This window comes from Oncorhynchus mykiss, chromosome 17, assembly GCF_013265735.2.
Source record: "Oncorhynchus mykiss isolate Arlee chromosome 17, USDA_OmykA_1.1, whole genome shotgun sequence".
NCBI classification, from domain to species: Eukaryota; Metazoa; Chordata; class Actinopteri; order Salmoniformes; family Salmonidae; genus Oncorhynchus; species Oncorhynchus mykiss.
The window spans coordinates 18,879,038-18,906,907 of record NC_048581.1 but is presented as its reverse complement, the minus strand read 5'-3'; the positions used below and the strand labels follow the sequence as shown (position 1 = coordinate 18,906,907).

At 44.8% G+C, this 27,870-nt stretch overlaps 1 protein-coding gene across 2 annotated transcripts in view; it reads right to left on the bottom strand.

Annotated features, from left to right (window-relative positions):
- Positions 1-230: 230 nt before the first annotated feature.
- LOC110485561 (dnaJ homolog subfamily A member 3, mitochondrial) overlaps positions 231-27,870 on the bottom strand; it is a 72,127-nt gene continuing 44,487 nt past the window's right edge. Inside the window, exons 12-13 of one of the 2 annotated variants that reach the window (XR_005036862.1) lie at positions 2,027-2,137; positions 231-1,807 (exon numbers count right to left, since the gene is read on the bottom strand). The gene's annotated coding sequence lies outside the window, so the exon portion shown is untranslated. Of the gene's footprint in view, positions 1,808-2,026; positions 2,138-9,987; positions 10,143-27,870 lie in introns of those variants that run through there. The other variant, XM_036949217.1, reaches the window with a different exon arrangement.

Below are 27,870 nucleotides of genomic sequence, written 5' to 3'. Positions count from 1 at the left end.
TCCCTTCATCTGCATTAATCTGAGGACACAGGATAGGTGTAGTATTTCAGTGAGAGACTTCATTTCAACCAGTGGAGAATGTGAAACGCTTTATTGAAAGTTCATGGGTGGGTGAGGTGGCGATGACGGGACTGGCTTCCTCTCTCACATCAAAACATACCTGCAGACATCAAAACATACCTGCAGACGAGAGACAGATGGATAGAGAGAGAGCATGATTACGTTTTTAAAACACGGTCAGTCATCATAGTCATCAGGAGGTGAAATGCAAAGCTGACCTTGGATCATTAACTCTGGGACTACTACATCTCTATCTGTATCTCAATGTAAAGCATCTCGTTAATAATATTTCCTGTATAATATAAGTGTAGTATCCCTTATAACAAATCATGATAACATTGGATAGATAGATGCATGTGCTTGTGTAGGATGTGACAATAGCAGGATCAGATCAAGGATAGCGTCACAAATGAATAGATAAATACCCCTTGAAGCTTGATGATGACTTGATAATTTGAATCAGATGTGTAGTGCTAAGGCAAAAACAACAATGTGCCCCCCTTTGAGTCCCATGGGAACAGGACTGAGAACCGCTGCCCTTCGACCTCTTCATCTGCAGACAGGCTTTCACAGCTCTCTGCATCTGAGGACAGAAAACCTCACAAGAAATAGACTACACAAAAGTACCTGCTCTATCCAGAATAGCCTACTCTCTCACTTTGACAGCAGGGCCTGCTATCCTTTCACCCTCCCCCCCTTAAAACAATATCCTACATAGTGTGGGAGGACTGCACCTAAAAAGGCTGGAGGCTCATAACTAATTGAAGAGCACGCATGTACATTTATAGGTATGTGTTACTATTTATAGGTATGTGTTACTATTTATAGGTACTGTATGTGTTAAGGTAAAATTAAAATGTTTGTTTTATTCTATAAACTACTGACAACATTTCTCCCAAGTTCCAAGTAAAAATATTGTCATTTAGAGCATTTATTTGCAGAAACTGACAATTGGTCAAAATATAAAAAAGATGCAGTGTTGTCAGACCTTGAATAATGCAAAGGAAATAAGTTCACATTCGTTTTTAAACAACACAATACTAATGTTTTAACTTGGGAAGAGTTCAGAAATCAATATTTGGTGGAATAAGCCTAATTTTCCATCACAGCTTTCATGCGTCTTGGCATGATCTCTACCAGTCTTTCACATTGATGTTGGGTGACTTTATGCCTCTCCTGGCGCAAAGATCCAAGCAGCTCGGCTTTGTTTGATGGCTTGTGACCATCCATCTTCCTCTTGATCACATTCCAGAGGTTTTCAATGGGGTTCAGGTCTGGAGACTGGGCTGGCCATGACAGGGTCTTGATCTGGTGGTCCTCCATCCACACCTTGATTGACCTGGCTGTGTGGCATGGAGCATTGTCCTACTGGAAAAACCAATCCTCAGAGTTGGGGAACATTGTCAGCGCAGAAGGAAGCAAGTTTTCTTACAGGACAACCAAATTTCACAGTGGGTGCGAGACCTGGAGAGGCCTACAAGCCACAGTGTCTCGCACCCACTGTGAAATTTGGACCCAAACACAGAGCTATAAATAGTAAAACCAGAGAAACGGATCATTTTGCAGTGGTCTCTTCATCTTTTCCAGAGCTGTATATGTCCAGTGGTTGGGTTCACTTGACGTTGCAGCACAGCAAGATTCTCAGTAGACAGGGGGCATATGGGATGTCAGGAACAGTGACCCCATTGTCAGTGTTTCCAGATTCCAGATGATTCTCCTGATAAAGCAGGTCCTCCACATATGGAATCTGGTCAAAAGAAACACATCTGTATTAGTGACGATACATTTGGCAGCAACAGGGGCTTGATAGTCCAGTGAAAACTGCTGAGTGTTTATGTGGTGTAAATCTTCAAATGAGCAGCTGACATCTTAATGGTTTTTTAATGAATGGATGTGAAACAGGTTCCATGTACAACAAGACAGGCAGAGAGGAAGAGAGAAAAAGAACACAGAACAGTTTAATTACCTCTGGTTATGGACACTTTACCCAGCAATTAAGCTTCCACGGCCTGTTCCTCGGAGAGTGAACATACATCTGGCAATATCTACATTTCCGACCCCTTGATCAGCTCCCACTCTGAAAGTACAGAAAATAGATGATTTTTTGCTGATATGAAAACATTAACTGAGGTATGACTGTTCATTCTAAAGCAGCAGATGTCATTTTCAGGAGACGTCAATACAACACAGAAAGCTTAACACCAGACTGGTATTGTGGTTGTTCATTAGGTGATGGGAAATATGCAAAATGCACACAAAATAATAGACTTACAGAGTATTTTTGCCGAGCAATGCAACAAAGCTGGATCATTCTGGAAATGTATGTGTGCATGTGTGTGGTGAGTGTGTGTGTGTGTAAAGGTGGGTTGTGGCAGGCTGTCTCTGTTACACTTGGCTGGCTGTATGTGTATTTAGGTGCAGAGCTTTGTATTTGTGATGTGTGTGTTTGTGTGTGTAAGGGGATGGTTTAAATTCTGGACCCGGCATGTGTCTGTGTGGCCAACTGAGTGAAGTATTGAGCCATCCAGTGTGTGTGTGTGTGTGTGTGTGTGTGTGTGTGTGTGTGTGTGTGTGTGTGTGTGTGTGTGTGTGTGTGTGTGTCTGTGTGTGTGTGTGTGTGTGTGCGTGCGTGCGTGTGTGTGCATGCGTGACAGAAAGAGAGAAATACAGACAGAGAGAGAGAGGCCTATGTGAAGGGTGTACAACTTTATAACCTTCCTCTACCCTCCACCCCCCCCCCCCCCCCCCACACCCCACCCCTCCGCGCGCCCCCGCACATGCTCACACACCAGCCTGGTGTTTACACAGGGGCCTGCAGGGCCAGATTTCACTCGCTTTCTCTTAATACCTCTCTCTATCAATCTCTCCCTTTGTGCCCCCTCCCAAAAGTTGACCCCTCCAACGTACACAACTATTCTCTGAAAAGTCCAAATATAATTATTACTCAGAGAACAATCCCATGTGTTCCTCTTTCCTTTTTTTCTGTGCTGGACACTGTATGATGGTTCAGTAGTCTCCAGGTGTCCCTCTCTCTCCAATATGTGCTGGACACTGTTTGATGGCTCAGTAGTCTCCAGGTGTCCCTCTCTCTCCAATATGTGCTGGACACTGTATGATGGTTCAGTAGTCTCCAGGTGTCCCTCTCTCTCCAATATGTGCTGGACACTGTATGATGGCTCAGTAGTCTCCAGGTGTCCCTCTCTCTCCAATATGTGCTGGACACTGTATGATGGCTCAGTAGTCTCCAGGTGTCCCTCTCTCTCCAATATGTGCTGGACACTGTATGATGGCTCAGTAGTCTCCAGGTGTCCCTCTCTCTCCAATATGTGCTGGATACTGTTTAATGGCTCAGTAGTCTCCATGCCAGTCCCTCTCTCTCTAATATGTGCTGGACACTGTTTGATGGTTCAGTGGTCTCCATGCCAGTCCCTCTCTCCCTAATATGTGCTGGATACTGTTTGATGGCTCAGTGGTCTCCATGCCAGTCCCTCTCTCCCTAATATGTGCTGGACACTGTTTGATGGTTCAGTGGTCTCCATGCCAGTCCCTCTCTCCCTAATATGTGCTGGCTACTGTTTAATGGCTCAGTAGTCTCCATGCCAGTCCCTCTCTCCCTAATATGTGCTGGACACTGTTTGATGGTTCAGTGGTCTCCATGCCTGCCTGTTCCTATTCTCCTATCCTCCTGACACTCACTTCCCTTGTTCTTTTACAGAGTCCAGCTGAAAAAGAGAGAAAGAACGAGAGGGAGAAAGGGAGATAAAAGAGCGCACGAGAGTAAAGAGAGAGAGAAAGAAGTGGGGATGGAGGGAAATCTGTAAGCAAACCATCTGTCTCATTCCTCCATTCCCCTCCTCTCTCTCCCCCCCAACTACTACCTCATTTTACATTATAATTGGAAACAGCTACCTCTCTCCTCCCCCACATCTCCTCCCCCACATCCCTTTCTTCTTCCTCTCATTTTTCCTTCTCTTTCTCACTCCCACCTCTTCCCATAGTTCTCCAATGGGTATTATATAGTCCCCCTAAGACACTTGGGAGCTACACATCAGGACTATATCTCTCCATACAATACACTATTTAACTGGTATGTCCCTCTCTCTCTCTCCTCTCATAGTTCTCCAACAGATATTTCCTCTGAGACAAACGGATGTGCTTCCCATGCAGTACTCTCCACAGTGCACTGTGTTGTAATATCTCTCTCCCCCTCTAAACACACCGGTTGAAAGGGTTAAAGTGTGGTAAATGTGAAACAGCAGGCTGGTCCATATGCACGCTCAGGTCCCGCTACAGGGAATGCACTCTCTCTCTATCTCTCCCTCTCTCTCCCTCTTACACACACACACACACACGCACACACACACACACACACACACACACACACACACACACACACACACACACACACACACACACACACACACACACACACACACACACACACACACACACACACACACACACACACACACACACACACACACACACACACACACACACACACACACACACAGTGGGGTCTACAGGCCTCCAAACTCCACCTAGTCCTCTCTGGCCATTGATAATAATAGAGCCCGTGTTGGATGTCTTCACCAGAGGACTGTATGTTGTTTCAGTTATGTTTACAATTTGTTTTCTTTTTTCTTCTTCCCCCTCTTTTTTTTAACAGAAAATCTTCCCACGGCCTCCCTGAGCCAGATCCAGAGAAAGGGGGGATCCGTGTCCGTCCGTAGAGAGGGACAGAGGGAAGGAAGGAGGAAAAAATGACAACACTCTTCCCCTCTCACCCCTATCCCACACATACACACTACCTCACCAATCCCTTGACACTTGCAGTAACACACTGGCAGCGTCACAAAGGGCACCCTATTCCCTATATAGCAGACCAATGTTGACCACAACCCTATGGTCCCCAGGACAAAGTAGTACACTATAAAGATAATAGGGTTCCCTTTGAGATTGACAGTCTTTCATGTGTATAACGACCCCCGAAACACATCCTCTCTATTTGACCCAGAGCCAGAAGATAAGATTATATTTATGTAATCACCCACTCAATCCTCTCACACTGTGCTGATAACATGACTACATGGCTATGAACCACATTACAGTACATTCACATTATCTGAACGTTTTGAATGAAGAGTAACACTTTAGTTTACTGTACTCCTGACATCTCCCCCAGGCTCAGTAGCTAGAGAGAGCTGACTGGTGGATGAGGTTACTGAGATGACTGCACTGTACTCCTGACCTCTCCCCCAGGCTCAGTAGCTAGAGAGAGCTGACTGGTGGATGAGGTTACTGAGATGACTGCACTGTACTGCTGACCTCTCCCCCAGGCTCAGTAGCTAGAGAGAGCCGACTGGTGGATGAGGTTACTGAGATGACTGCACTGTACTGCTGACCTCTCCCCCAGGCTCAGTAGCTAGAGAGAGCCGACTGGTGGATGAGGTTACTGAGATGACTGCACTGTACTGCTGACCTCTCCCCCAGGCTCAGTAGCTAGAGAGAGCCGACTGGTGGATGAGGTTACTGAGATGACTGCACTGTACTCCTGTTACACTGTATTGTTTGTATAGTATAGTGTAACATGTATTATTCATGGGAATACAAAGGACTTTCATGGTCTTGGGGCTATGTTGACAGTTAGTGCTGTAAGTATTGTGTACTGAAAAGTCATTTCAACAGGTTTCTAAAGAATAATAAGAACACTTGAGAGCCTTCTTAGAATCCGTAGAATCATACAGTTGTAGAATGGGCTAAACCATTAGTGGTGATTATTCACAAACCTCTGTTTATTGGCATAGACCATGGCCTTGGGATGACCCCTGGCTTCCTGTTGTTTTGGTACAGTCCATAGAGAAAACAAATAGAAACAGTACAATGTTGACTGAGGCAGGACAGGTTAAGTGGTTCGCTCCAGTGGACAGAAACAGCAGGATGCTTTCAGTAGTTACCAGAGTACTGGGAGAAATGCTGCTGTATCTTAACGGGACCCACCTGGGCCCTGTTCAGACCCACCTGGGCCGTGTTCAGACCCACCTGGGTCCTGTTCAGACCCACCTGGGCCCTGTTCAGACCCACCTGGGCCCTGTTCAGACCCACCTGGGTCCTGTTCAGACCCATCTGGGCCCTGTTCAGACCCAACTGGGTCCTGTTCAGACCCACCTGGGCCCTGTTCAGACCCACCTGGGCCCTGTTCCGACCCACCTGGGTCCTGTTCAGACCCACCTGGGCCCTGTTCAGACCCAACTGGGTCCTGTTCAGACCCACCTGGGCCCTGTTCAGACCCACCTGGGCCCTGTTCCGACCCACCTGGGTCCTGTTCAGTAGCTTTTAAATGTGATGAAACTTTTTGAATCTGACATGCCTGATTTTGTCCAATGAAAATGATTAATTTTCAGTTTCTGTTCTTGTGCCAGCTGAGCATGATGCTGGTGAATTGCAGGTTGAATACACTAACTAGAAAGGTAATGCTTCTCCAGCACTTCCTAGACGTGGCCAAACTTTGTTACATGCACTATAGTTTAAGTCCTAACCTTTGAAAATGAATGATTGAAGAGGGAAAAGTTGAAGAGGAGAGAGAAGAGGTGGATAAAGTGGAGGAGTGGGTGGAATGAATAGTCCTGAGAGAAGTTACATCCTCAAACTGGAAAAATCCTGTGCCAAGAGAAATTAGGGAAGGAGAGAGATGGAGGAGGGGAGTAGATGAGGAAAGGAAAGGACAGAGGAGGGAAGGAGAGAGGTAGAGGAGGGAAGGAGAGAGGTAGAGGAGGGGAGTAGATGAGGAAAGGAAAGGACAGAGGAGGGAAGGAGAGAGGTAGAGGAGGGGAGTAGATGAGGAAAAGAAAGGACAGGGGAGGGAAGGAGAGAGGTAGAGGAGGGAAGGAGAGAGGTAGAGGAGGGGAGTAGATGAGGAAAAGAAAGGACAGGGGAGGGAAGGAGAGAGGTAGAGGAGGGAAGGAGAGAGGTAGAGGAGGGAAGGAGAGAGGTAGAGGAGGGAAGTAGATGAAGAAAGGAAAGGAGAGAGGAGGGAAGGAGAGAGGTAGAGGAGGGGAGTAGATGAAGAAAAGAAAGGAGAGAGGAGGGAAGGAGAGAGGTAGAGGAGGGGAGTAGATGAGGAAAAGAAAGGAGAGAGGAGGGAACGAGAGAGGTAGAGGAGGGGAGTAGATGAAGAAAAGAAAGGAGAGAGGAGGGAAGGAGAGAGGTAGAGGAGGGGAGTAGATGAGGAAAAGAAAGGAGAGAAGGGAAGAAATAGGATGAGAAAAGGGATGGAATGTGTTAGCAGATTCCTGAGGTTAGGGTTGTGGCTAGAGTTAGGGTTTCAGGAGGATTGAGAAGGAGAATAAGATGACTGGAGACAACTGCAGAACGAGGAGGATATGAGTGGTTTGGAGAGACGGGAAAGTACAGAAAAGAGGAACAAATAGAGCAGTAGAGAAAGGAAGGGAGGAAAGAGTAAGTCAAGGTCAGGGCTTGTTACTGTTGGAAGAGGAGTTGGGGGAGAGAGAGAGAGAAACAGGGGAGTTTTCTTGTGAATATGCTAGAAATACCTCATTTTAAGACAGACATGTTTGTGTCTCTGAACTCTGAATCTGTGTGTGTCTCCGTCTGTGTGTGTATGTCTGCGCCTTCTGTGTGTGTGTACAGTATGTCTGCGCCTGTGTGTGTGTGTGTGTGTGTGTCTATGGCTGTGTGTGGGCTGATAGTGGGGCCATGTGAACAGTGTGTTTCTTTCTCACCAGTGTTGGCTTTCAGCAGCTGGCAGAGAACTCAGGGTAGAACCCAGAACCTACCCATAAACTGCTGAGTCACCATCTATCTGCCTTATATCCTGTCCACCTCTTTCCTTCAATCAGCTCAATGTATACACTCTGGCGCCCATTCCGCCAACACACATGTTGTATGCACTTACACACGAACGCATGAAATCACGATAGCAATCAGAGACGTGTGTATTATTGATGTTATTGAGAAGGATTTTCCGTAGGGTGAGTATTTTCGTGGGAGTTTGGCTTTGTCTCATGGGCTTGTGGTGGCCGTGTTTAAAATAGTTGAATGTAATAACCAACACGTTAGCATTTCAGGGAAGAGTAGGCGGGTAGTAACCCTATGGCCACCCAACTGAATCCGCATCCCATAGCAACTTTGACTCAGCTTGATCCAAAAATAGCCTTCTTGTCCCTTCTCAGGCCTCTTGGTGTCTCACCTCTTCTTACCACCCAATAGGGCCACCTGTAGAAGCCACAAGATACTTCAATTTTTCTCTCTCCAAATCCTGAGGAAATTCTTGACCCTAAAACAGGTCAAGTTTGAATCATTTAAACCTTTGGAGTGAGCATATTGTTTGTTATTTCCGCTCTGTCTCTATCCCCATTTAAACCTTTGGAGTGAGCATAGTGTTTGTTATTTCCGCTCTGTCTCTATCCCCATTTAAACCTTTGGAGTGAGCATATTGTTTGTTATTTCCGCTCTGTCTCTATCCCCATTTAAACCTTTGGAGTGAGCATATTGTTTGTTATTTCCGCTCTGTCTCTATCCCCATTTAAGTTGAGATGGGCTTCAACAAAGCATTTCCGGTGCCACTACCAAATGTTAGCCCTGATATGTTAGCCTAGGGTAGGACCAATAACCGAAAGGTTGCTGGTTCGTATCCCAGAGCCGACTAGGTGAAAAATCTGTCAATGTGCCCATGAGCAAGGCACTTAACCCGAATTGCTCGTGTAAGCTGTTCTGTATAAGAGCATCTGATAAATTACTAAAATGTCAATGTAAAATTATATGTTAGCCCCGATATGTCAGCACCGAATATGTTAGTCCCGAAATGTTTGCCCCGATTTGTTAGCCTAGATATGTTAGCCCCGATATGTTAGTCCCGATATGTTAGCACCGAATATGTTAGCCCCGATTTGTTAGCCCAGATATGTTAGCCCCGATATGTTAGCCCTGATATGTTAGCACCGAATATGTTAGCCCCGATTTGTTAGCCCAGATGTTAGTCCCGATATGTTAGCCCTGATATGTTTGCCCCGATTTGTTAGCCCAGATATGTTGGCCCTGATATGTTATCCCTGATGCAACTACATACTTCCCAAGGATACACGATATGAGGACATCATTCAATGGTCCAGGTGTAAGAATCATCAAGAGCCAATTACGCTGAGCATCTTGCAACATTCTGGAAGGAGTCATGTTCAGCACATCATGTATGGGTACATGATAGTACCCTATTTCCTAGGGCTCTGGTCAAAAGTAGAGCCCTATGTAGGGAATAGTGTGGCATTTAGGATGCAGAATATGTTTTGTGAATTGATTTATTGATGGCCTCGATATAGAAAACATGAAAACAAATCACAGCAATAAAATAAGTAGCCTTGACCAAAACGGCCCATGAGGCAAGAGCCGATCTCCTGTTTCTGTAGTGTGAGTACAACCATGGACAGGACACTAGTTTAACACAGGGCCTTCATCCAAGCAATAATTCAACATGATTGAACTGGCTTTCACACAGTGTCCTGAAATGACTGAACAGGGAGAGGAGTAGAGCACCATACGCATCCAATGAGTCGTCGGTTTTTGGAGTGCATCCCAAATGGCACCCTATTCCCTGTGTATTGCACTAGGTTTGACCCAGAGCCCTATCAGGAGTAGAGCACTATAAAGGGAATATGGTACCATTTGAGACGCAGCCTTGGTTGTGGACAGCCTCACAACAATCAGAGAGGAGCGTGAGAGTTCTAGAGTGTGGAACCACAAAAAGAGACTTCTAGAACCACATAAAGGAGGAGGCGGATTCCAGATGTGATGAAGAGTGTGGGAGAGGGTTGGAGTAGGTGGGATGAGGGTTGGGTGTTTGTGTGTGTGTGTGTGTGTGTGTGTGTGTGTGTGTGTGTGTGTGTGTGTGTGTGTGTGTGTGTGTGTGTGTGTGTGTGTGTGTCTCTCTCTTCCTGCCTAGCTGCCCTTCAAACAGTGAGTAATGCCTTTTGTCATTTACAGCTTTTAACAAGTCCTCTGTAATTGGAATATTTCCGCTTCTCCGAATTTGATTTCACCAGGACCGCATGAAACAGACCACCACCCTTCTGTAGAGAGAGAGAGAGATGGAGGGAAAGGAGGGAGGGAGAGAGAGAGGTAGAGTGGGAGAGAGATATACATGAAAGAAGTTAAAAGAATAAACGAAAGAGAGAAAGAGAGAACGGGAATAGAATGAGGGGGAATGAGAGAGAGAGAAAGAGAGAACGGGAATAGAATGAGGGGGAATGAGAGAGAGAGAGAGAGAGAAAGAGAGAACGGGAATAGAATGAGGGGGAATGAGAGAGAGAGAGAGAGAGAGAGAGAAAGAGAGAACGGGAATAGAATGAGGGGGAATGAGAGAGAGAGAAAGAGAGAACGGGAATAGAATGAGGGGGAATGAGAGAGAGAGAAAGAGAGAACGGGAATAGAATGAGGGGGAATGAGAGAGAGAGAAAGAGAGAACAGGAATAGAATGAGGGGGAATGAGAGAGAGAGAAAGAGAGAACGGGAATAGAATGAGGGGGAATGAGAGAGAGAGAAAGAGAGAACGGGAATAGAATGAGGGGGAATGAGAAAGAGAGAAAGAGAGAACGGGAATAGAATGAGGGGGAATGAGAGAGAGAGAGAAAGAGAGAACGGGAATAGAATGAGGGGGAATGAGAGAGAGAGAAAGAGAGAACGGGAATAGAATGAGGGGGAATGAGAGAGAGAGAGAAAGAGAGAACGGGAATAGAATGAGGGGGAATGAGAGAGAGAGAAAGAGAGAACGGGAATAGAATGAGGGGGAATGAGAGAGAGAGAGAAAGAGAGAACGGGAATAGAATGAGGGGGAATGAGAGAGAGAGAAAGAGAGAACGGGAATAGAATGAGGGGGAATGAGAGAGAGAGAGAAAGAACAACTGAACATAATAAAGAAAGGAGGAGGGTTGTCTGATGTTGTACTAACCACTGACATGACCTCAACAACGTACCAGGCCATTAAAAGTCATGGAGGGCTTTTCAGCTCCTCAGTGATGGGGAGACCATGGATTAACATGGAGGATGTAAACAGCCAGTCAGCATCCCAAATGGCACCCTATTCTCTATATAGTGCACTACTTTTGACCAGAGCCCATAGGTAGCAGTAGTGCACTATGTAGGGAATAGGGTGTCATTTGGGACGCAGTTCTAGTCAGCATACTGTGACTCCACTCAAAACAATCATATAGCATCCTAATTAATATAATCAATAGCAGGACTAATTCATATAATCATATAACATCCTAATTAATATCTTCATATAATCATATAAAATCCTAATTAATATCTTCAACAGCAGGACTAATTCATATAATACATATAAAATCCTAATTAATATCTTCAACAGCAGGACTAATTCATATAATACATATAACATCCTAATTAATATAATCAATAGCAGGACTAATTCATATAATACATATAACATCCTAAGTAATATCTTCAACAGCAGGACTAATTCATATAATACATATAACATCCTAATTAATATAATCAATAGCAGGACTAATTCATATAATCCTATAACATCCTAATTAATATAATCAATAGCAGGACTAATTCCTATAATACATTGTCACGGTCGTTGTACGGAGGAGACCAAGCCGCAGCGTGGTGAGCGTACACACTTCTTTATTAAATAAAGAACACTGAACAAAACATGAAGCAAATATGAGTAGTGCAGACAGGTAACTAAACATAGAATTAGAACCCACAAAATACCCAAGGAATATGGCTACCTAAATATGGTCCCCAATCAGAGACAACAATAAACAGCTGCCTCTGATTGAGAACCAATTCAGGCAAACATAGACATATGAACACCTAGACTTACAAAAACCCCTAGACATACAAAACCCCCTAGACAATACAAAAACTAACAAACCACCCTCGTCACACCCTGACCTAACCAAAATAATAAAGAAAACAAAGATAACTAAGGTCAGGGCGTGACATGCATATAACATCCTAATTAATATCTTCAATAGCAGGACTAATTCATGTAATACGTATATCATCCTAATTAATATCTTCAATAGCAGGACTAATTAATATAATCATATAACATCCTAATTAATATAATCAATAGCAGGACTAATTAATGTAATACGTATATCATCCTAATTAATATAATCAATAGCAGGACTAATTAATGTAATACGTATAACATCCTAATTAATATAATCAATAGCAGGACTAATTAATGTAATACGTATAACATCCTAATTAATATCTTCAATAGCAGGACTAATTCATATAATCATATAACATCCTAATTAATATAATCAATAGCAGGACTAATTCATATAATCATATAACATCCTAATTAATATCTTCAATAGCAGGACTAATTCATATAATCATATAACATCCTAATTAATATCTTCAATAGCAGGACTAATTAATATAATCATATACCATCCTAATTAATATCTTCAATAGCAGGACTAATTCATATAATCATATAACATCCTAATTAATATAATCAATAGCAGGACTAATTCATATAATCATATAACATCCTAATTAATATAATCAATAGCAGGACTAATTCATATAATACATATAACATCCTAATTAATATCTTCAACAGCAGGACTAATTCATATAATACATATAACATCCTAATTAATATCTTCAATAGCAGGACTAATTCATATACTCATATAACATCCTAATTAATATAATCAATAGCAGGACTAATTCATATAATCATATAACATCCTAATTAATATAATCAATAGCAGGACTAATTCATATAATACATATAACATCCTAATTAATATCTTCAATAGCAGGACTAATTCATATACTCATATAACATCCTAATTAATATAATCAATAGCAGGACTAATTCATATAATACATATAACATCCTAATTAATATCTTCAACAGCAGGACTAATTCATATAATACATATAACATCCTAATTAATATCTTCAATAGCAGGACTAATTCATATACTCATATAACATCCTAATTAATATAATCAATAGCAGGACTAATTCATATAATACATATAACATCCTAATTAATACAATCAATAGCAGGACTAATTCCTATACTCATATAACATCCTAATTAATATAATCAATAGCAGGACTAATTCATATAATCCTATAACATCCTAATTAATATAATCAATAGTAGGACTAATTCATACAACCAACAACGATGATGAGGAGGAGGTGAGGGCTCTGGGAGTGTGGTGCCAGGAAAATTATCAACAAAACTAAGGAGATGATCGTGGACTTCAGGAAGCAGCAGAGGGAGCACCCCCCTATGCACATCGATGGGACAGTAGAGGAGAAGGTGGAAAGCTTCAAGTTCCTTGGCGTACACATCACTGACAAACTGAAATGGTCCACCCACACAGACAGTGTGGTGAAGAAGGCACAACAGCGCCTCTTCAACCTCAGGAGGCTAAAGAAATTTGGCTTGTCACCCAAAACCCTCACAAACTTTTACAGATGCACAATTGAGAGCATCCTGTCAGGCTGTATCACCGCCTGGTATGGCAACTACACCCCTCACAACCGCAATGCTCTCCAGAGGGTGGTGCGGTCTGCCCAACGCATTACCGGGGGCAAACTTCCTGTCCTCCTGGACACCTACAGCACCCAATGCCATAGGAAGGCCAAAAAGATCATCAAGGACATTAACCACCCGAGCCACTGCCTGTTCACCCCGCTATCATCCAGAAGGCAAGGTCAGTGCAGGTGCATCAAAGCTGGGACCGAGAGACTGAAAAACAACTTCTATCTCAAGGCAATCAGGCTGCTAAACAGCCATCACTAACACAGAGGCTGCTGCCTATAGACATAGATAAGGAATAACTGGCCACTTTTAGAAATGGATCACTAGCCACTTTAATATTGTTCCGTATCTAGCATTACTCATCTCATATGTATAATCTGCACTCCACACTATTCTACAGTATCTTAGTCACTTTTAAATTGTGTTTACATATTGCATCACCCATTTCATATGTATACGTTCTCTCGTTCTCTCTGTTTCCGTCACATTCTTACTGGGAAGTCAGACCTCTCTCTCTCCCCTTCTCTGTCTTTATCTCCCTCTCTCTGCCTGTCGCTCTCTCGTTCTCTCTCTGTTTTCCTCACAATCTTACTGGGAAGTCAGACCTCTCTCTCTCCCCTTCTCTGTCTTTATCTCCCTCTCTCTGCCTGTCGTTCTCTTGTTCTCTCTCTGTTTTCCTCACATTCTTACTGGGAAGTCAGACGTCTCTCTCTCCCCTTCTCTGTCTTTATCTCCCTCTCTCTGCCTGTCGTTCTCTCGTTCTCTCTGTTTCCGTCACATTCTTACTGGGAAGTCAGACCTCTCTCTCTCCCCTTCTCTGTCTTTATCTCCCTCTCTCTGCCTGTCGTTCTCTCGCTCTCTCTCTGTTTTCCTCACCTTCTTACTGGGAAGTCAGACCTCTCTCTCTCCCCTTCTCTGTCTTTATCTCCCTCTCTGTCTTTCCTTCTATATAACTTTTTCCATCTCCCTCTCTCTATCAATGTCCTTGTTTCACCATCTTTACTGATTCTGGAGTTTAAAAAATGAGGAACTTGAACAAACAAATGCTGGCAATGACTCACCCAATCACACACACACAACCACACACACAACCACACACATACAACCACACACACACAACCACACACATACAACCACACACACACAACCACACACATACAACCACACACACACAACCACACACATTCAACCACACACATACAACCACACACATTCAACCACACACACACAACCACACACATACAACCACACACACACAACCACACACACACAACCACACACATACAACCACACACACACAACCACACACACACAATCACACACATACAGTGGTGTAAAGTACTACTTAAGTCTTTTTGTGGTATCTGTACTTTACTATTTTTGTTTTTGACAACTTTTACTTTTACTTCACTACATTCCTGAAGAAATTATTGTACTTTTTACTCCATACATTTTCCCTGACATCTAAAAGTAATGCTTAGCAGGATGGGAAAATGGCCCAATTCACACACTTATCAAGAGAACATCCCTGGTCATCCCTACTGCCTCTGATCTGGTGGACTCACTCAACACAAATGCTTTGTTTATAAATGATTTCTGTTGGAATGTGTTGGAATGTGCCCCTGGCTATGCATATATTTTTTTTAAACAACAAGAACATGCTAGTCTGATTTGCTTAACATAAGGAATTTGAACTGATTTATACTTTTACTTTTGATACTTAAGTACATTTTATCAATTACATTTACGTTTGATACTTAAGTAAACCAAATACTTTTAGACTTTTACTCAAGTAGTATTTTACAGGTCGACTTTCACTGGAGTCATTTTCTATGAACGTATCTTTACTTTAACTCAAGTATGACAACGGGGTACTTGTTCCACCACTGTAAAAATACAGGCTCACAGCCTCTCACACTCCCCCACTCCCCCACACACTCGACATGTTTAAAACAGAGAGATACCACGCCCGTCAGATGATAGACGATGGGTGTGTGTTGTAAAGGAAGTGAACTGGATCTGTGTGTCTGTGTGTGTTTGTGTTGTGGAGGGGTGTGGTCTGTCTCACTTCATCACTGGGGACCTGGGTTTGCCACAGGAACACCCGGTATAAACACACACACACACACACACACACACAGACACAGACACAGACACAGACACAGACACAGACACAGACACAGACACAGACACAGACACAGACACAGACACAGACACACACATACACATACACATACACACACACACACACACACACACACACACACACACACACACACACACACGCAAACACAGTGCCTAATCAGTACCCTGCGCCAGAACTCTTCGACCCGGTTCACTGACACACTCCTCTCATTACGCTTACTAAGCCCAGGGCCTAAACCAAGGGCACGGAGAGTTCACTGGGGAGCGTGTGTGTGTGTATTTATGTGTGTCTGTGTGTTGCTGACGGATGAGCTCCAGCTCTGCTCTGGGGGGCTGGTGGAGGGGATTTGAGAATGATGGGGGACATAAAGATGGGGTGAGAGTTGAGTACTTCAACTTAAAGGATATACTAGCAACAGCAGAGGAAAACAACACTAGGCTTTGAGGACTGAAGACAAGGATGACAACCATCATGCCCTGTGAAAGACTGCAAGTGCAAAGATGGACTGCAACTCCCAGCATACCACACTCACAGAAGAGGCTCCATACAACTGAACAGATAATATATTTTCCCCTCTGACCCACTTCATAACGACATGCTGACGGACCAACGTAACTGTCAAGATGGACTGCAACTCCCAACATGTACGGCAGAAGGAAATCATAGAGCAAGTTCTTCCATAGAAAGGACTTAAGCACCACTATTGGTGCCTCTTTGAACCGACCATAATCACACCTGTTGATGGACCAATGACGTCTCTCATTTTCCCCTCTTTTTAGTTCCTAAGTCAAGCAGGGTCCAGTTCATTTTAGTTCCCAAGTTAAGTGAGGCAAAGCCTTTACTTTACACCTGAAAATCCCTTACAACAATAACATGACCTTGTTCAAATACAACACCTGGGGTAGATTATATCATGTCGTTCTCTTCCTGTGTGAAACTACCTGGATGACGTCAGCTAAGTAAACAAAACAATAGCTTGATAAATGTTTAAATGGAAGTATCATAAACTGTTACAACGCAGGGAGTATACTTAAAAACCTGTGAGAACTGTCATCAGAGAGTGTTTACGATGTTAGAAAGGCAGGCACACACACACGAACACACACACGAACACACACACGAACACACACACACACACACACACACACACACACACACACACACACACGCACGCACGCACGCACACACACACACACACTTGATCAACAGCTGTTGCTTTCCAAACAAGGTGAGATGTCTCCCGATCCCTCCTCTCTCAGACTCCAGTATTTATGCTGCAGTAGTTTATGTGTCGGGGGGCTATGGTCAGTCTGTTATATCTGGAGTATTTCTCCTGTCTTATCCAGTATTATTTGACCAGCTGGTCATCGATGAACATTTGAACATCTTGGCCAAGTTCTGTTATAATCTCCACCCGGCACAGCCAGAAGAGGACTGGCCACCCCTCATAGTCTGGTTCCTCTCTAGGTTTCTTCCTAGGTTCCAGCATTTCTAGGGAGTTTTTCCTAGCCACCGTGCTTCTACACCTGCATTGCTTGCTGTTTGGGGTTTTAGTCTGGGTTTCTGTACAGCACTTTGTGACATCAGCTGATGTAAGAAGGGTTCTATAAATACATTTGATTGATTTGATTGAGATGTTGGACTGTTTTCACAGTAGCCAAGACGACAACACTGCCCTTTCAACTTTCCCTAGAAGTCAGTTCTAAACAATCTTAGTCAGCATCTGAAATGGCACCCTATACCCTACATAGTGAATTCTCTTCATATTCCCTACATAGTGAATTCTCTTCATATACCCTACATAGTGAATTCTCTTCATATACCCTACATAGTGAATTCTCTTCATATACCCTACATAGTGAATTCTCTTCATATTCCCTACATAGTGAATTCCCTTCATATACCCTACATAGTGAATTCTCTTCATATACCCTACATAGTGAATTCTCTTCATATTCCCTACATAATGAATTCCCTTCATATACCCTACATAATGAATTCTCTTCATATACCCTACATAGTGAATTCTCTTCATATACCCTACATAGTGAATTCTCTTCATATACCCTACATAGTGAATTCTCTTCATATACCCTACATAGTGAATTCTCTTCATATTCCCTACATAGTGAATTCTCTTCATATTCCCTACATAGTGAATTCTCTTCATATTCCCTACATAGTGAATTCCCTTCATATTCCCGACATAGTGAATTATCTTCATATTCCCTACATAGTGAATTCTCTTCATATTCCCTACATAGTGAATTCTCTTCATATTCCCTACATAGTGAATTCTCTTCATATTCCCTACATAGTGAATTCTCTTCATATTCCCGACATAGTGAATTATCTTCATATTCCCTACATAGTGAATTCTCTTCATATTCCCTACATAGTGAATTCTCTTCATATTCCCTACATAGTGAATTCTCTTCATATTCCCTACATAGTGAATTCTCTTCATATTCCCTACATAGTGAATTCTCTTCATATTCCCTACATAGTGAATTCTCTTCATATTCCTTACATAGTGAATTCTCTTCATATTCCCTACATAGTGAATTCTCTTCATATTCCCTACATAGTGAATTCTCTTCATATTCCCTACATAGTGAATTCTCTTCATATTCCCTACAACCATTCCCCTACAGGGCCTCTAAACAGGGAGAAGGGTGCCATTCCAGACACATACTTATTTTTCCATGAGAATGGAGAACATTCCGGAATTACACCATAATTGGCACATTAAAAGCGACCATTAAAAATGAGAGAGGAGAGAGAGAGAGAGAGAGAGAGAGAGAGAGAGAGAGAGAGAGAGAGAGAGAGAGAGAGAGAGAGAGTGAGAGAGAAAGAGAGAGAGAGAGACAAAGCCCTTTTCCAGACGTCCTCGTTAAAGTGCACTCTGGGTAATTCTCATTAGCGTTACAGTATGTGCTTCTGACTACAGCCCCCCTTTTCTTGGCACTGTCTCTTACCAAAATTATGGATGTTGTTTTTGAAGCCTTGCATTTCTGAAGTGTTAAGGGGATGAAATATGCAAAATTCTGTTTTATGTCAAATGAAACAGATGATTGGAAAGCACAAGTGGTTCTTATTATTCTGAGATGGAATAGAATGGGTGGGGTTTACGTAGAAACATGATATATAGATCAGCCATACTAGAGGTACTGAATGTAGTGGATACATGGCTGCACTGTCTACAACTGAAAATGTTACATATTTCATCCTAATGTAAAAAAAAATTTTAAAAAAAAGATAGCTCTGGATATATGGATGTACTGTCTATGACTCCCTATGCTACAAATGTATAGGAATAGTAAGACATACTGTGCTTCACTGCCAAATCTCCTGATGATTCCTCCTAAAGTTGATCCAAGCCATCCCCTATCTATCCATCTCAATCTGAACCTAGACTGAACTTCACTGAAATATGCTGCTCTGTTGAGTAGACCTTAGGTCAATCAGTTAGAATGGTGTGTGTGTGTGTGTGTGTGTGTGTGTGTGTGTGTGTGTGTGTGTGTGTGTGTGTGTGTGTGTGTGTGTGTGTGTGTGTGTGTGTGTGTGTGTGTGTGTATGCATTTTAGAATTAGCTGTAGAAGAATAAGAACGAATACAGATGAGAAAATTAAAAAACAGATAAATTGAGAAATGCATAGCAGACACAGGAAGATAAGGGATATTATTCACTCTGTGTGTACCAGTTGGAGGATAAGGGATATTGTTCACTCTGTGTGTACCAGCTGGAGGACAAGGGATATTGTTCACTCTGTGTGTTACCAGCTGGAGGATAAGGGATATTGTTCACTCTGTGTGTTACCAGCTGGAGGATAAGGGATATTGTTCACTCTGTGTGTTACCAGTTGGAGGATAAGGGATATTGTTCACTCTGTGTGTACCAGCTGGAGGACAAGGGATATTGTTCACTCTGTGTGTTACCAGCTAGAGGATAAGGGATATTGTTCACTCTGTGTGTTACCAGCTGGAGGATAAGGGATATTGTTCACTCTGTGTGTTACCAGTTGGAGGATAAGGGATATTGTTCACTCTGTGTGTACCAGCTGGAGGACAAGGGATATTGTTCACTCTGTGTGTTACCAGCTGGAGGATAAGGGATATTGTTCACTCTGTGTGTTACCAGCTGGAGGATAAGGGATATTGTTCACTCTGTGTGTACCAGCTGGAGGATAAGGGATATTGTTCACTCTGTGTGTTACCAGCTGGAGGATAAGGGATATTGTTCACTCTGTGTGTTATCAGCTGGAGGATAAGGGATATTGTTCACTCTGTGGGTACCAGCTGGAGGATAAGGGATATTGTTCACTCTGTGTGTTACCAGTTGGAGGATAAGGGATATTGTTCACTCTGTGTGTTACCAGCTGGAAGATAAGGGATATTGTTCACTCTGCGTGTTACCAGCTGGAGGATAAGGGATATTGCTCACTCTGTGTGTTACCAGTTGGAGGATAGGGATATTGTTCACTCTGTGTGTTACCAGTTGGAGGATAAGGGATATTGTTCACTATATGTGTTACCAGCTGGAGGATAAGGGATATTGTTCACTCTGTATGTTACCAGATGGAGGATAAGGGATATTGTTCACTCTGTGTGTTACCAGCAGGGGAGTAAAAGGGATATTGTCCACTCTGTGTGTTACCAGCTGGAGGATAAAGGATATTGTTTACTCTGTGTGTTACCAGCTGGAGGATAAGGGATATTGTTCACTCTGTGTGTTACCAGTTGGAGGATAAGGGATATTGTTCACTCTGTGTGTTACCAGCTGAGGATAAGGGATATTGTTCACTCTGTGTGTTACCAGCTGGAGGATAAAGGATATTATTCACTCTGTGTGTTACCAGCTGGAGGATAAGGGATATTATTCACTCTGTGTGTTACCAGCTGGAGGATAAGGGATATGGTTCACTCTGTGTGTTACCAGCTGGAGGATAAGGGATATTGTTCACCCTGTGTGTTACCAGCTGGAGGATAAGGGATATTGTTCACTCTGTGTGTTACCAGCTGGAGGATAAGGGATATTGTTCTGTGTGTTACCAGCTGGAGGATAAGGGATATTGTTCACTCTGTGTGTTTGGTTAACAATGTAGAAGGAGACATTACTCTGTATTAACATACTGCTGACTGCCCACTGGGCACACACTGGCAGAACCAACATGGAATAGACGTTGAATTGACGTCTGTGCCCAGTGAGAAGGGACTTTCTAAAATACATAGTGGTCCAATTGGAGATGATTATGCTTATAAGGAGAGAGAGAGAGAAGACACACAAACACAGGCACACATGCTCATACTCTCCTGGGCGCTTACAACAGTGATTTTTCAGTTTTCCAGTTCAGGAAATGGAGACTTATGTTGTAATCACCGGCACCCACCCACAACACCATGCTGTACTCAGCCTGTGGTTATGCTCGCCTCCTTTCTGTCTCTGTCTCTCTCAATCTTTCTCCTCCTACTCCTTCTAATTTTCTCCTGTATTCTCTCTCTCTCCCTTTCTCTTTGCCCCCCCCTCTCTCTCTCTCTCTCTCTCTCTCTCTCTCTCTCTCTCCCTTTCTCTTTGCCCTCTCTCTCTCTCTCTCCCTTTCTCTTTGCTCTCTCTCTCTCTCTCTCTCTCTCTCTCTCTCCTCCTTTCTCTCTCTCCTCCTGTCTCTTTGCCATCTCTCTCTCTCTCTTGCTCTCTATCATTCTCCTCTTTCTCTATTCTCTCTCTCTGTATATATATATATATATATATGTTTTGTCTCGCATTCTCTTCACCCCCCACCTCTCTCTCTCTCTCTATCCCATTCTCCCATTCTCCCTCTCCCTCTCTCTCTCTCTCTCTCTCTCTCTCTCTCTCTCTCTCTCTCTCTCTCTCTCTCTCTATCCCATTCTCCCTCTCTTTCTCTCTCTCTCCCTTTCTCTTTGCCCCCCCCTCCCTCTCTTTCTCTCTCTCTCTCTATGCCCCCCTTCCTCTCTCTCTCTCAATTAAATAAGCACAAAAGCAGCAGAGGATGGAGAAATGTTGAAATACTGGGCCAGGATTCAAAATCTATTCCCTCTTTCCCTCCCTTCTTCCCCTGCCTCTTACCAGATCCCCGTCTCTCCTGCCAACACCGGCCCAAAACTATGAGCAGTATGCACAGCCCTTTAATCTAAAACACATACATGGACACACACTCTGAGAGATTGTTCGTTTAAATAAAGACACATTCTGTCTTAGTGAATTTAAGGCATTAGAGTGCAAACAGACATTTTGGACTCATTCTAAGGACACATTCTTAGAGAAAGAAACATAGACAGATAGACGGACATTGACATGACTCTCCTTCTCTTCTTCCCCCCGCTAAAATAGCAGCGCTCTGAGCTCACCTTCTTCCCCCGCTAAAATATCCACGAGGCCCAGGATGAGTGACTACGGCCTGGAAGGGAGAGCAGGGAGAGTGGGTGTCCAGCGGGTCAGTGGTCTGGTCAGGGAGAGTGGGTGTCCAGCGGGTCAGGAGTCTGGTCAGGGAGAGTGGGTGTCCAGTGGGTCAGGGGTCTGGTCAGGGAGAGTGGGTGTCCAGCGGGTCAGGGGTCTGGTCAGGGAGAGTGGGTGTCCAGCGGGTCAGTGGTCTGGTCAGGGAGAGTGGGTGTCCAGCAGGTCAGTGGTCTGGTCAGGGAGAGTGGGTGTCCAGCGGGTCAGGGGTCTGGTCAGGGAGAGTGGGTGTCCAGCGGGTCAGGGGTCTGGTCAGGGAGAGTGGGTGTCCAGCGGGTCAGGGGTCTGGTCAGGGAGAGTGGGTGTCCAGCGGGTCAGTGGTCTGGTCAGGGAGAGTGGATGTCCAGCGGGTCAGTGGTCTGGTCAGGGAGAGTGGGTGTCCAGCGGGTCAGTGGTCTGGTCAGGGAGAGTGGGTGTCCAGCGGGTCAGTGGTCTGGTCAGGGAGACTGGGTGTCCAGCAGGTCAGGGGTCTGGTCAGGGAGAGTGGGTGTCCAGCGGGTCAGGGGTCTGGTCAGGGAGAGTGGGTGTCCAGTGGGTCAGGGGTCTGGTCAGGGAGACTGGGTGTCCAGTGGGTCAGGGGTCTGGTCAGGGAGACTGGGTGTCCAGTGGGTCAGGGGTCTGGTCAGGGAGAGTGGGTGTCCAGCGGGTCAGTGGTCTGGTCAGAAAGAGTGGGTGTCCAGCGGGTCAGTGGTCTGGTCAGGGAGAGTGGGTGTACAGCGGGTCAGGGGTCTGGTCAGGGAGAGTGGGTGTCCAGCGGGTCAGTGGTCTGGTCAGGGAGAGTGGGTGTCCAGCGGGTCAGGGGTCTGGTCAGGGAGAGTTGGTGTCCAGCGGGTCAGTGGTCTGGTCAGGGAGAGTGGGTGTCCAGCGGGTCAGTGGTCTGGTTAGGGAGAGTTGGTGTCCAGCGGGTCAGTGGTCTGGTCAGGGAGAGTGGGTGTCCAGCGGGTCAGGGGTCTGGTCAGGGAGAGTGGGTGTCCAGCGGGTCAGTGGTCTGGTCAGGGAGAGTGGGTGTCCAGCGGGTCAGGGGTCTGGTCAGGGAGAGTTGGTGTCCAGCGGGTCAGTGGTCTGGTCAGGGAGAGTGGGTGTCCAGCGGGTCAGGGGTCTGGTCAGGGAGAGTTGGTGTCCAGCAGGTCAGTGGTCTGGTCAGGGAGACTGGGTGTCCAGCGGGTCAGGGGTCTGGTCAGGGAGAGTGGGTGTCCAGCGGGTCAGTGGTCTGGTCAGGGAGACTGGGTGTCCAGTGGGTCAGGGGTCTGGTCAGGGAGAGTGGGTGTCCAGCGGGTCAGTGGTCTGGTCAGGGAGAGTGGGTGTCCAGCGGGTCAGTGGTCTGGTCAGGGAGACTGGGTGTCCAGTGGGTCAGGGGTCTGGTCAGGGAGAGTGGGTGTCCAGTGGGTCAGGGGTCTGGTCAGGGAGAGTGGGTGTCCAGTGGGTCAGGGGTCTGGTCAGGGAGAGTGGGTGTCCAGCGGGTCAGTGGTCTGGTCAGGGAGAGTGGGTGTCCAGCGGGTCAGGGGTCTGGTCAGGGAGAGTGGGTGTCAAGTGGGTCAGTGGTCTGGTCAGGGAGAGTGGGTGTCCAGCGGGTCAGGGGTCTGGTCAGGGAGACTGGGTGTCCAGTGGGACAGACAAAGCTCAACCTGGTTCATAGAGGTGAAGAGGGATCTTAACCCGGTAGCACTGTATAATAACTCAGTGTAATAAAGAATTTATAACGGGTTAGTTAATACTTTATTCATCATTTATTAACCATTACTCCATGCATAAGATGTTTAATATAGGTCCTTATAAACCGCTTACTAATCATTAGGTGTTAGTTGTGTCAGTTCCGAACGAGTAACCTATAGTTCTATAGTCTCTGTATATCTGACTCTGACCCTGACTGACCCTGACACTGACTCTGACCCTGACTGACTCTGACCCTGACTCTGACCCTGACGGACCCTGACTCTGACCCTGACTGACTCTGACCCTGACTGACTCTGACTGACCCTGACCCTGACTCTGACCCTGACTGACTCTGACCCTGACTCTGACCCTGACTCTGACCCTGACTCTGACCCTGATTCTGACTCTGACCCTGACTCTGATTCTGACCCTGACTCTGACTCTGACCCTGATTCTGACCCTGACTCTGACCCTGACTCTGACCCTGTCTCTGACTCTGACCCTGATTCTGACCCTGACTCTGACCCTGACTCTGACCCTGACTCTGACTCTGACCCTGACTCTGACCCTGTCTCTGACTCTGACCCTGATTCTGACCCTGACTCTGACCCTGACTCTGACCCTGACTCTGACTCTGGCCCTGATTCTGACCCTGACTCTGATTCTGACCCTGACTCTCACCCTGTACACTGTTTACTTACTTTCTCCTGTTCTTATTAATTATATTTTTCATGTGTTTTCTGCATTACTTTTTCATGCATTTTGTTATAGTACTACTGATATTGATTACTGCATTGTTGGGAAAGAGCAAGCGAGAAAGGCATTTCACTCTACTTGTGAAACTGAATATGACCACCAAGCCTGGCCTATAGACGGCCACTGTTCTCTCTCACATGGACCTGCCTGTAGACCCATCCTCACAGCCAGTCACTTCTGTTTACTCTGTGGACCCGACAGTCTGTGTACATTAGACATAAACCAACAGCACACAGACCTCTCCACTAACCCAGAGATGAATGGGGATATTCATTGTAAAACTGCCAGGGCTTAAGGAGATAAGGAGACCCCCTTAACCCCCATGCAGCCTGTTATCACAGACCCCCCTTTTATAAGCACACACATACATACATGAATGCATATGCACACACACTCTCCTCTTTGTTTGTGTTTATGGTGGAAAGACTGTATATATATATATAGCACCCACATGACCCTCCATTTGAGCCAATGACATTTAGTCACACACACAGGCATACTAGTGTGGGAAACAACCAAACCAACGTTTGTTTACAGCATCATCTGTAATGGGTCATAGAGACAGATGTAATATTCACACCACAGACACAACACATTGGACATGGAGGAGAGGAGGAGAAGGTTTTAATTTAGTGACCATGACTGTAGTTGACCATGAGCACAAGAATAGAGAAAGAGAGGAGAGGAGAGAGGAGGAGAGGAGAGGAGAGGAGAGGAGAGGAGAGGAGAGGAGAGGAGTGGAGAGGAGAGGAGAGGAGAGGAGAGGAGAGGAGAGGAGAGGAGAGGAGAGGAGAGGAGAGGAGAGGAGAGGAGAAGTGAGGAGAAGTGAGGAGAAGTGGAGGATATGCTTCGATGGTTTAACAGTTGTTTTTAATTTAGTGAGGAGGCAATTACTGTATAGTCGACCATGACAACAAGAACAGAAGAGTAAGATGACGATCTTCATCCAGCCAGCCAACCAAACCCACACCATGAATGCATCCCAAAATGTGTGGCAACCTACTCCCTGTAAAGTGTATTACTTTTGATCAGGGCCCATAGGGCTCTGGTCAAAAGGAGTGCACTGTATAGGAATAGGGTGGCATTCAGGACATACCATCTCTCCCAAAGGCCAAATGTTCTAGTGGTCATATTGGTTCTATTAGACACTAGGTTGGGTTGCCATGTTGGGTGAAATCAATTCAGTTACCTCAATGGGATGTTGTCATAGTCAGCTGGGAGTGATGAGATCATGATGTTAGTAAATGACCTCAGCCTGCAACTGTTGTTTTATCTTAAATTTAGATTACTGGATGTGCCACACAGTCTCCAAAAATATGACCTTCTAGGTTGTGATTGATTTGTGTTGATTTAGTTTTCGTTTTGTGGCATTGCTAGGACATTAACTATTGGTGATGTACTGCTGGATAGAACACAAACAATAGGTCAAAGGTGAGAGGTCATGAGGGGTCAAGAAAGGGATCATGGTCGTACTGGTCTGTTTCATGGTTCCCATGCCCATAGTACAGGACCAGGACATGGAATGTAGAAATCGGCCACTCTGGAGAAAGCAAATGTTCAGAACACTACTGCAACTAGTTGGGTCAGAATAACCTTTTTTCAGTTTGGTCAGGACAACCTTTTCCAGTTGGGTCAGAACAACCTTTTCAGTTGGGTCAGAACAACCTTCTCCAGTTGGGTCAGAACAACCTTTCCCAGTTGGGTCAGAATAACCTTTTTTCAGTTTGGTCAGGACAACCTTTTCCAGTTGGGTCAGAACAACCTTTTCAGTTGGGTCAGAACAACCTTCTCCAGTTGGGTCAGAACAACCTTTCCCAGTTGGGTCAGAATAACCTTTTCCAGTTGGTTCAGAACAACCTTTCCCAGTTGGGTCAGAACAACCTTTTCAGTTTGGTCAGGACAACCTTTTCCAGTTGGGTCAGGACAACCTTTTCCTCTCCCCATTTTCCCCTGGGCCACTATGTGCTAGTTCTAGTACAACCACCCACCACCCAGCCTACCCACCCACAGACCAACACGTACCTAGGGAAAAGTGACTAACCCTGGGCTGGTTCTCAGCAGAGGCTCCGTGGCCCCTCCAGTAGAGTCAGGGCTCCGTGGTGGAAAACTGGGTGACAACACAACAAAGTAGTGAGAGAAATGTGAGGAAGAGGGAGAGAGAGAAAAAACTACACAGGGAGAGAGGGAGAGAGAGAGAGAGAGAGAGAGAGAGAGAGAGAGAGAGAGAGAAAAAAAAAAAAATACACAGGGAGAGAGGGAGAGAGAGAGAGAGAGAGAGAGAGAGAGATAGGGAGGGAGGGAGGGAGAAAGAGAGAGATCACAACTACATTGCAGCTATATTGCAGCTATATCATCTTAATAAGTATACCCACTTACTATTGAAACATAGAGTAAAGTGACAGTGACATAAATTCTGGTGACAATTCAATTGTTTGAGCCTGTCACCAACTAAACCACTTATGCTTGACGAACCACCAAATGACAGAGTTCAGATATATCCAAATGCTTAGTTTAGATACAAGCGAATGAGAAAGGAGCAGAGGTTTAGCATAACGCCATATGATGTACTATAGCTGTTCTGACACCTTACTTTAGCCAAAGGCTTCAATTCAGAAAAGAAAACGGATTTCCCATGTATTTTTGTCTTGAGTAATTACAGTACTGAATTCTATTTGTCCCTTTGCGGTTGTGTGTGTGTGTGTATGCGTGCGTGCGTGTGTGCGTGTGTGTGTATCCCATTGCCCTTGTGTGTGTTTAATTAAAGAGAAAACATATAGATTCCCATACTGTCTTGTGCTGATTTAGATGAAGCAGTGAATCACATCTCTGAGTGGACTTATCTTCCAGATGTGAACATCACAGTCATCCCACCAAGATAAACCGTGGGAATCGTTGCCAGGAAACCGGGAGACAGAAATGTAAAAGAGAGAAGAGAAGATATAATCAACAGGGCCACAACATACACTACCTGGCCAAAAGTATGTGGGCAGCTGCTCGTCGAACATCTCATTCCAAAATCATGGGCATTAATATGGAGTTGGTCCACCCTTTGCTGCTATAACAGCCTCCACTCTTCTGGGAAGGCTTTCCACTAGATGTTGGAACATTGCTACGGGGACTTGTTTCCATTCAGGCACAAGAGCACTAGCGAGGTCGGACACTGATGTTGGCCGATTAGGCCTGGCTCCCAGTCGGCGTTCCAATTCATCCCAA